The sequence below is a fragment of the Octodon degus genome, unplaced genomic scaffold (assembly GCF_000260255.1).
Source record: "Octodon degus isolate 3935 unplaced genomic scaffold, OctDeg1.0 scaffold00088, whole genome shotgun sequence".
NCBI classification, from domain to species: domain Eukaryota; kingdom Metazoa; phylum Chordata; class Mammalia; order Rodentia; family Octodontidae; genus Octodon; species Octodon degus.
The window spans coordinates 3,852,114-3,862,332 of record NW_004524664.1 but is presented as its reverse complement, the minus strand read 5'-3'; the positions used below and the strand labels follow the sequence as shown (position 1 = coordinate 3,862,332).

Sequence of the window (10,219 nt, the reverse complement as noted above, 5' to 3'; positions counted from 1 at the left end):
ACTGATTCAAGCATATACAGCCTTTCGAAGAACCTTACCCCAGCCCTTCAAGCTTTTGTCCCTAGCTGGGACTGTAACTGTGTTTTCAAAAGATATAAAAATATTCCAACTTTCTGGGCTGCGGATGTGGTTCAGTGGTAAAACGTTTACCTTACATGCATAATCCCCAGCAACCACATAGACACACACAGACACAGACACAGACACACACACACACAGACACACACAGATATAGACACACACACAGACACACACAGACACACACAGACACACACACAGACACACACACACACACACACACACACACACACACACACACTCCCACCCCATCTTTCTGTCAGTCCAGCCACTCTGCCATTATGGATAGTGAGGAACATGGTAAGAGTAGTGAATTTGATGAGCATGAGCCCATTGTTTCATTTCTTTGGCCATAAAATATGGTCAGAGGCAATGCCATGTGGATGAGGCATTCTGTGACACAGGTACATGCATTACATGCAGGGAAGGCAAATCCATACCTAGAATAAGTGTCAGTGCCCGTAAAGACAAAGCACAGGCCCTTCCATGACTGGAGTGGTCCAATATAATCAACCTGCCACCAGGTGCCCATCTGTGTTAGTTGATACATTGTGTCAACTTGGCTGAATCAGCTCCCGCAGCATGGGGGCCTGCCCTTCAGGTGGGCAGGGCCCAGGAATTGAGAAAGGCAGGAAGCCGCCCTGCCTGGTTTCCTGCTGCCCCACCCTGCTTCCATGGAGAAGTCTCAGTCTTCGAAGGAGCTTGATCTCAGCAGCCGCGCCACTTTGGAGGAGCTCTGATCTTCACTGTGGAGCGCTGATCTTAGCAGTCAGCGCAGAGGGAAGAGAGAGGCTTGATGGACTCCGCTGCAGCTGCTGCTCCTCCTCTGCTCTTCATTGTTTTCTGCTGCATGAACTGCTGTTGTTTGCCTTGCAGCCAGCGGAATATGGACTGAACCCTCCAGTAACTGTGAGCTTAATAAGCCTTTCCTTCCATCATTTTGAGTGTCTGGTATTTGTCCCAGCAACGAGTAAAAAGTAACTAAGACACCATCACTCTGGGGAATGGTGCCATACTGGGAATTTAGTGCCGGCCTCTGCTACTAGAATATTGGGCATTCAGTGGCTGCACCCAGATCAGCCTTGGAGTCCGCATTACTGAGCCCACGTGTAACCTCCACCCCTGCCACCAGGGCCACTCTCTTTATTGGGCAATGAGAGGGGTGGCTGCAGAAAGGGCTTGACTGCTGTCTACAGAACAGGTCTAATCCATTTGATGACTCAAGTCCTTTTCTGCTACGGTCACATTTTGGTGATTGTTTACATGGGATACAATATTTTCACATCATTTGCCCATATGGTGAGGTCTAGTCACATACCTCCTCTCCAGTAGCTTTGTCACCAATATTCTAATCATGTTCCTTCCAAGTTCCTGACCCTTTGGCCAGACACTGGTTATAGCCTATGGATCAGTACACAGTCACACATCTGGCCATTTTCTTCTAGGCAAAATATACTACCAAGTGCACTGCCCAGAATTCTACTGTGAAGATTTCCCTTCACCATTGTCGTCCTTCAGGGTGATCTGAAAAGGGGCTGCAATGCCGCAGCTGCCCATGTGTGGGGGGTACCTGTACAACATGCAGAACCATCCATAGACCAGGCCCTGCTTTTCTCTTCTTTTGATGGCAGACCATATGGTACACCCTATGAGGTCACGTGTGCATGATGGGAAAAAGAAGACATAGCAGGAGTAGGAGCCATGGATATTTGGGCAACTTCTTCATGTAACTTAACCCCTCTAGGCCTGCTCTACCATATATATATATCATATATATATAGTTTCTATTTAATGATAAACTGTTGCTGTGCACATCCAACTTTATGACTTGATGGATCAGATAGTACCCAGATTATAATAGACAACTCAGGTTGCATATTAATCTGGTGTCCCATGGTAAAGCATTCAGTTTCCACTAAGCCCCAGTAGCAGGCCAAGGGCTGTCTTTCAAGGGGAGAATAGTTGCCTGCAGATGATGGCACAGTCTTGCTCCAAAACCCTGAAGCTCTCTGCTGTAATTCACCTCCAGACAGCAGCTCTACCTGCCCCTTGCACTTCACGTACCATTGGATTTGCTGGTTCAAATGGCCCCAGTGACAGAGCAGCCTGAACAGCAGCCTTTTCTTGTTCTGGGTCCCACTCAAAACTAGTGGAGTCCTGAGTCACTCAGTAAATGGACTGGAGTAGAACACCTAAGTGAGGAATATGCTGCCTCTGAAATCCAAATAGGCCCACTAAGCATTGTGCCTCTTTTCTTTTTGGTTATAGGGGGAACCAGATACAACTACTTACCTTTACCTTAGAAGAGATATCTCTATATGCCCCACTCCACTGGACTCCTAGAAATTTCACTAAGGTAGAAGAACCTTGAATTTTCATTGGATTTATTTCCCATCCTCTGGCTCTCAAGTGCTTTACTAACAAATCCAGGGTGGTTGTTACCTCCTGTTCACTTGGTACAGTTATCATAATGTCATCAAGGTAATGGATCAGTGTGATATCTTGTGGGAAGGAAAGGCCATCAAGATCCCTACCAATGAAGTTGTGATACAGGGCTGAAGAGTTAATGTAACCCTGAGGTAGGACAGTGAAGTGTATTGTTAGCCTTGCCAGCTGAAAGCAAATTGTTTCTGATGGGCCTTATGGATAGATACAGAGAAGAAGGCATTTGTCAAATTAATAGCTGTGTACCAACTATCAGGAGATGTGTCAATCTGCTCAAGCAAGGGTGCCACATCTGGTACTGTAGCTGTAATTGGAGTCACCACTTGATTCAGTTTAAAGTAATCCACTGTCATTATCCAAGACCCATCTTTCTGCATGGCCAAGTAGGAAAGTTAAATGGATCTATGTGGTGGGTCCATTACCCTTTGTGTCCTTCAAGTCCTTGATAGTCGTACTAATCTCTGGAATCCCTCAAGGGATGTGATATTGTTTTTGGCTTATTGTTTTACCAGGCAGAGGCAAGTCTGGTGGCTTCCATTTGGCTTATCCAACCATAATAGCCCTCACACTACAGGTTAAGGGACTAAGGTAAAGATTCTGCCAACTACTAAGTGTTCGCATATCCCAACTATGCATTCTGGGGCAGGAGAAATGACTACAGCATGGATTAGAGGACCTACTGGACACAGTGATCCACTGATTGCCTGACCTCAATAGGCTCTTAATCTTACTGGAAGGTCATAATGACACTTTGAGTCTCTTAGAATCAGCATTACTTCAGAACCAGTGCTGATCAGTCCTCAACATATCTGGTCATTTTCCTTCTCCTATTGTACAGTTACTCTGGCAAAAGGTCCTAGGTCCCTTTGAGGAAGGGTGGGAGAAAGATCAATCATATGCATTTTTGGTGGTCAAAAAAATGGGTCCTTCTTAAGGCAACCTGGCCTCCCCTTCATTCTGGGTGCTCTGAATCTGTACTGGAGGCTAAATAGTCTCTGCTGGACACCAGAGATGACTCCCAACATGAAGGTGAAGACTGGAGCTGCTCCAAAGGAACAGAAGGAGCCTTCCTTCTTCATTTCCAGTTTATTCCATTTAGACAGCAAGCCCATTGGTTGCAGCAAGTCACACCCCATAAATCCCAGCAAATCTTCCCTGAATCTCCTCAGCCACACCCCAAACTACACTGACCCAATTTAGTTGACATTTCTTATTTGAGTTAACACAATCAGCTAACTATCAGCAAGTTGATTATTTGAGATATTTTGTCACAGCAATGCAAAACTGACTAACAAATACCCATGTGGCTGTATTTTGAGATTTGTCGAAGAAAATTAAGATGAAATGACCCACTAAGATATAGAGGGAGTAGAAAGGCATGAAAAAGAATTAGGAGGTGTCATGTACTTGCACCAACTCACTCCAGTGAATGTAACCATGATGTACTGCAAGCGTATACTAATAGAGAAAAGAGCCAGAGAGGGCATGGGGACAGGGTCTTGCTTTGATAGCACTGGTGATCTTCTAAGAAATTTCTTTGTGTCTGTCTCTGAGCGCACTCTCCAAGGCATGGCCACATGAGCCCAGTTTGAAAAGGCAGCTGGCTGTCAATGACCCCTCATCAAATGCCAGACCCTGCTGCTCCTTGATCTTGTACTTTCCAGCTTCCAAAACCATAAAAAATAAGTTTCTGTTGTTTAAACTGTCCAGTGTGTGGTTGTTAAGATTCCCAAGCAGGGCAAGGGCTATAGCTCAGTGGCATAGCACCTACTTGGAAGCACAAGGTCCTGAGTTTGATTCCTGATACCCACTCCCCAAAAAGATTCCCAAACAGACTAGTATACCTACATTTGATGCACTGAGTCAGTAAACGTTCATCCAGTGTTTACAACATGAAAGAATATCTTATTTTACTGAGATTATAGCAGTAGTGAATAAATTAATTAAAAGCCCTCCCATAATAGATTTTGTGTTCTAATGGCACAAGACAGATTTTTTTCTTTTTGAGACAGGGTCTTGCTGTACAGCTCAGGTTGGCCTCGAACTCATGGCTATCCTATCTCAGCCTCCTGAACACTGGAATTACAGGCATGTACTACCATGCCTTTTTACCAATACAGATTTTTAAGAGGAATAAACATATAAAATAATTAATATGTCAAGTGGTGACAAATATAGAGAAAAATAAAACCAAGAAGGCAATAAGGAATGTTAGAAAACTCTTAGGCCAAAGTTGTATTTCCTAATAGGCTTGTGCGAAAGATTTCACTTTGAGATATTTGAATAGGCAAACCATATGAATATCTGAAATTTCAAAAATGTGGTTAGATGTATCCATGGTATAAGCAAAGGTTTGGAAACTGAAGTTCATACTTTAGGATTTCAGTTGACTACAAGTTCACCAATAGTCTCGAGTGTTCTGGGCCTGCTCCCAGAGTTCATGCTGTGCTAATAGAAGTCTGTGGAGAGCACAGTGTAGATACAGATCTATTTGTACAGCGGGGTGACATCTAGACTTGAGTTCAGCTCTGAGCAGCACATCAAACTACATCAGAAGACCATGACAGCAGTGTTCATATTTGGAAACCATGCCCTTGGGGAGTAGTTGCGGGAACTGGCAACCGTTTAGTCTACAGAAGGAAAACTGCATTCTAATGAACAGGATCTTTTCAAGTATGTGAAGGCTTGGTAGTAGTAAGAAGGGACATTGTATGGAGATACTGGATGCCAACCAAGGAGCAGGAGACAACAATTTAACACCTGCAAGCTAGCGTTACCCATCTGGAACAGACAGACATCATGTAGGCATATGTGGTAACTAAATTTTCTCTCAGGACAGGTGGAGAGAGCCAGCATGGTTACATATCAAACACGCTCCATAGTTTGGATCAGAAAAGATCTCACAGGGCCCATATATGAAAAGCTTAGTCCCAAGCTTGGTGCTATTAGGAGGTGGTGAGAAACTTGGAGGCTGGGGCTTAGTAGGAGGTCTTCTGGCCTTTGGGGATGTGCCCCCCAAGGGGACTGTGGCATCTCTGTCTCTTCTTTTTCTCTCTTTTCTCCCAGCACAAAGGGAACAGCTTTGCTCATGATCCTACTATGATTTATTGCTAAAACAAAGTGTCTAACCATGAATTGGAACCTCCAAAACCTTGAGCCAAAACAAACCTTTTGTTTGTGTAAGTTGATCCTTGGCAGGTATGTTTTGCCCTTTTTTTTTTTTTTTTTTTGTTTCATAATGGAAATGACCAACATAATACTGTAGATGACATGTCTGCATTACAGTAAAAGAAGGCCTGTTATTTTTTGATTGAGATAGCTCTAAGAGGCCACTTAGAACATGTATGAAAGCCCCATAGCATGACCAGAAGCTGATGAACTGGAAGATGGACCTTCTACTGTGTGAGTTAATCTCTCTGGCTTTCAGTTGTCTCTAATGACAAATGTGGATAGCAACATTGGTCCTATTCCAAGGTCTTTCCAGATCACAGATCTAAGTGCAGTATAAGTTACAAAGTTGGAGGAGTGCAGCTAATTACAGAGAACAATATTTGTAATCTTCAGAGCCACTGACAATGAAAGAGTTGACTTTCCAATAGATTTGTTTTAGTAGGAACCAGAAGACACTCAATGGATGCGCTGAGCTAGATGAACTCTGGGATCCCTTCCAGCACTACGGGTTTTCTAGGAGGCTATGAAAAATACATCTTTTTGCTCCTTGCCCCTTCTGCTGCCACCTATCAACCACTTATAGTCACATGTGGCCTCCTCTTCTACTCTACGTTGAAAACTGGAACATTACTTAGAGCAAAGTCCGACTGTAAAATTCCCTACCTGCCCAGTGAGATAGTTATTGCCATTTGCTTCTTGATTAGGGGGTGGTGTGTGTCCTGGGATGGGTTGTTTTAGTCATGGAAGTACACAGGATGGATACAGAGTAGATATCTACTTCCCAGGAGTGACTGGTGGCTCACTGCCCTCAGAAATCTTGCAGAGCCAGCCAAGCTCTCATCTCCCCACACAGTGCCTCTTCATTTCCTCTAGAGTCTCTGTGTCATCTTTACAAATCTCCATAATCCTAGATCTAGAAGGCTTTTTTTTAAGAATGTATAGCTCAGTGTTTCCATAAATGCCAGCCTTTCGCGTACCACGCTCACAGTTTTTGCCATATCCATATGCCAACTGTTCCACTATTTACTCATGGTTCTATTTCAATTGAGACTTCTCAAAATGCTGTGTTTTTATATTACCAACACAAGTAGAAAACCAGTCTTAAACTTGCTATAGAGTTAAGATAACCATGATTAATAGTAAAAACATTACAATTTAACATTACAACTTAAACATGCTTGCTCACATGTCCAAGTAAAATCACTGGAACGCCTTATCACAGTACATCCATTCCACACTTTTGAAACATAGATCTATATTACTTCTTTCTAGGCAGACAAAAAAAGTAAAGTGAAGTGATTTGCTCAAGATCCATGCAAGGGAGCTTAGTTGGTTAGTCTTTCTTTTGATAATGCTAATAAGCACTAAAGTTATTTGCTATCTGGGTTACTTTCCTAGGACTGTAGTAGCACTATATCTCAGACCAGGTGATTTCAAACAATGGAAATGTGTTTTCTCACAGTTCTAAAGGCTACAACTCTAAAGTCAAGGCATGAGAAGAGTCACAGTCCCTCTGAAGCCTCCTCAGGAATTCTTTCTTTCCTATCCCACCTCTTGGTAGCCCTAGATGTCCCTTAGCTTACAGTTGCATAAGTCACATCTCTGCCTCTGTCTTTACATGGTGTTCTCCCTATGTTTCTGAATCTTGGTCATCTTCTTACAATGACACTAGTCATATTGGGTTAAAGGCTTACCTGACTATAAAATGACCTCATCTTCACTTACGTATTTCTGTTTGTAATTACCGTATTTCCAAATAAGCTCACATTCTGAGGGACTAGTGGATAGAATTTCAAAATATCTTTTTTTTTGGGAGGGGGTACAATTCAGCCCAAGGCACCATCCCAAAAGGATTTGATCTAATGGAGAATATTGAAAGACCCGAAATAAATCATAAAAATTAAGTAATAGAATTAGATATATTGAAAAAATAGCTTGCTGTTGTATCTTACATGGTGGTGTGAAGATACCATCCCTTTCATTCTTCACCATAGCTCTCTGAAGTAAACAAAAAATTCTGGGTTTGGCAATGAGACGTTGGCCAATGTGATGCAAGGAAAGGCTTGAAAATGCTTGCGTATCGGGCCTTTGTCTATCTAGTTGCTGGAAATTTTCTGCATCGTGTGAAGAAGCATGGACTAGCTGGGAAGCACAGGGCCTCAGGGAGAGGTGATGAGTTGTCCTAACCATTCCCCTAGTACCAATCAGCCTCCAGGGGAACTGCCAACAGGCTGCAGCTGTGTGTGAGAGGCCCTGCACAATCCAAATCCAACCCAGTCCAATGGCTCACTCAGACCACAATCAAGTGACCTGATTGTCTTAAGCTACTAAACTGTGGTTTATCACTTTGCGGGTGAAGAGGCTGACTGCTAATTGTGCCAAGGACTAGAAGGGAAGGGAAACCTGCTCTTCTGAACCCAGTGCTATGGATGTTTCTGATCTTGGTTCATCAATAGCAGGAGGCACAGAATGAGCCTTCCAAGCTTCAAAGAGGTTGTTTTAGGGCAAATAAGGGAAAGAATGACTTTTCACACTAAATTAATGGGCCTCAACACTTTCAAATGTAGTGTAGGTTTAAAATGTAAGTAGTGGGCTGGCAAGATAGCTCTTTTAGGCAAGCTCAGGCAACCACAGGGACCATAGTTGGATTCCTGGCACCACATGCAATGCCAGCCTTGCCCCCAGGGCGGGCTGAACCAGCCAGAGTTTGGGTGTAGTGGCTCATGCCTGTAATGCCAGTGCTGGGGAGGCTGAAAGCAGGGGGATCAACAGGAGTCTGAGCTGTGTAGTGAGACCCTGCAACAACTAAATACATTAAAATAATAATAATAATAAATAAAATGTAAATAGTTTTATGCATCTATTAATGTTTCAAGTCACAGTGGAAGGGGTCCTATGCTAGGAGATAGGGATCCAGAAATCAAGAGAACATGGTTGGCTTTCTCCCAGCAAGAGGGGCAGCTGTGTTGGTTCTCGTTCAACCTATACCCATTGAGTACTAGTTCATGCCAGGCCCTGTACTGGTGCTGCTGATGAGTGCAGAACAGAACACAAATCTCCTCCCCCAGTTTGTAGCTTGTTGGAGATGGCAAATATTGGACAAGTCACTAGCTGGTCATAAGGCGTAAGTGGTTGGTCACTCGTGGGCATGGTGTTGCAAGAGAAGGGTAGGGTGCTTAGGGATGCATGTGTTATGTAGTCTGAAGAGTCATGAAAGACATCCCTGAGCAGTTAGGCTTCAGCTGACAACAGGAAGCTAAAAAGGGATGGAATTGGCAGAAATAAGAAAAAACATTTATAGAGGGTCCAGTATATGTCAAAGACAGGGCGAAGATTGATTATGCAGAACTGAAAGTTGTCCAATATGCCTACATTGGAGGGGACAGAAGGACAAGTCCAGGCTAGGGAAGGTCTTCTCTGTCACTCTGCCTCCTGGGAGCTTATGTTACTTGGGCTCCTTGCCTTGTGGCTTCCAGTTGTGCTGGTGTGGGAGGCATCAGCAGGAGATCCAAGAGGAGAGGTTGCGGTGTTTTGTTTTGTTTTTAAATTTTAAAAAATAATTTTATTGAGAAACAAATAACAATGAGACAGTTTCAAAAGTGATTACTAGCACAGTTTCTTTATTTTATTTATTTTTATTTTTTATTTTTTATTTAGCACAGTTTCAATAATTAATACATTGCATATTATTGTCTTAGTGGTTATTCATTGTACAAGATGCAGACATGATATCCTGCCCACAAACACTATTAGAACAAATTTCTCTATTCACTGAATTAAGAGAATGCAGCTGTATATCTATCCTTTTTTTTTTTCGGAACCGGGGATTGAACTCAGGCCCTTGAGCTTGCCAGGGAAGCACTTATTCTACTGAGCCAACTCTCCAGCACAATCCTAACTATTTTGTATAAAAGATATGGAATGCTTCACAAATTTGCATGTCACCCTTGCTCAGGGGCCATGCGAATCTTCTTTGTATTGTTCCAATTTTAGTATACGTGCTGCCAAAGCGAGCACTCAAGGTGTTTCTCTTCCTGTCTTTTTCTCTTTGGGCTCCAGGTTGTGGCAGGGCCTTATGCTACACCATTTTCTGTTGGGTGGCCCCATTTCCAGGCTCTAGCACTTCTGGTCTGATAACATTTTCTTTCCTTTCTACCCACCTAGGCCTAAGAAACATGACAACATCTCACTTTTGCTGGTCTCAGAATGTCTTTTATTAAAAAATTTCTTTAACATTTTAGGTAAGGTCTTTTTGAATCAGGATTTTGCTATGCTGTTTAGGATGGCCTTGCATTTACTTTGTAACCTTGCACTCTCAGCGATCCTCCTACCTCAACCTCCAGAGTGCTGGTAGGAGGTAGGAGGATGGTATACAGGATCTGAGATCAAAATATATGGTGATTGTGTAAGTCTTATTTTACAAAAAAATATTGTAGTGAAATACACATTGTTATTAAAACCCATGGAACAGACGACCCAGGGCCCGCTAGATCCTCATTCGACCCAGGCTGCCGGCCCAGCAGGG

General features: G+C 43.1%; 1 non-coding gene across 1 annotated transcript; it reads right to left on the bottom strand.

Annotated features, from left to right (window-relative positions):
- Positions 1-9,604: 9,604 nt before the first annotated feature.
- Positions 9,605-9,711, bottom strand: LOC111818352. The gene has a single exon (XR_002822371.1). It is a non-coding gene; the product is annotated as a U6 spliceosomal RNA (small nuclear RNA).
- Positions 9,712-10,219: the final 508 nt, after the last annotated feature.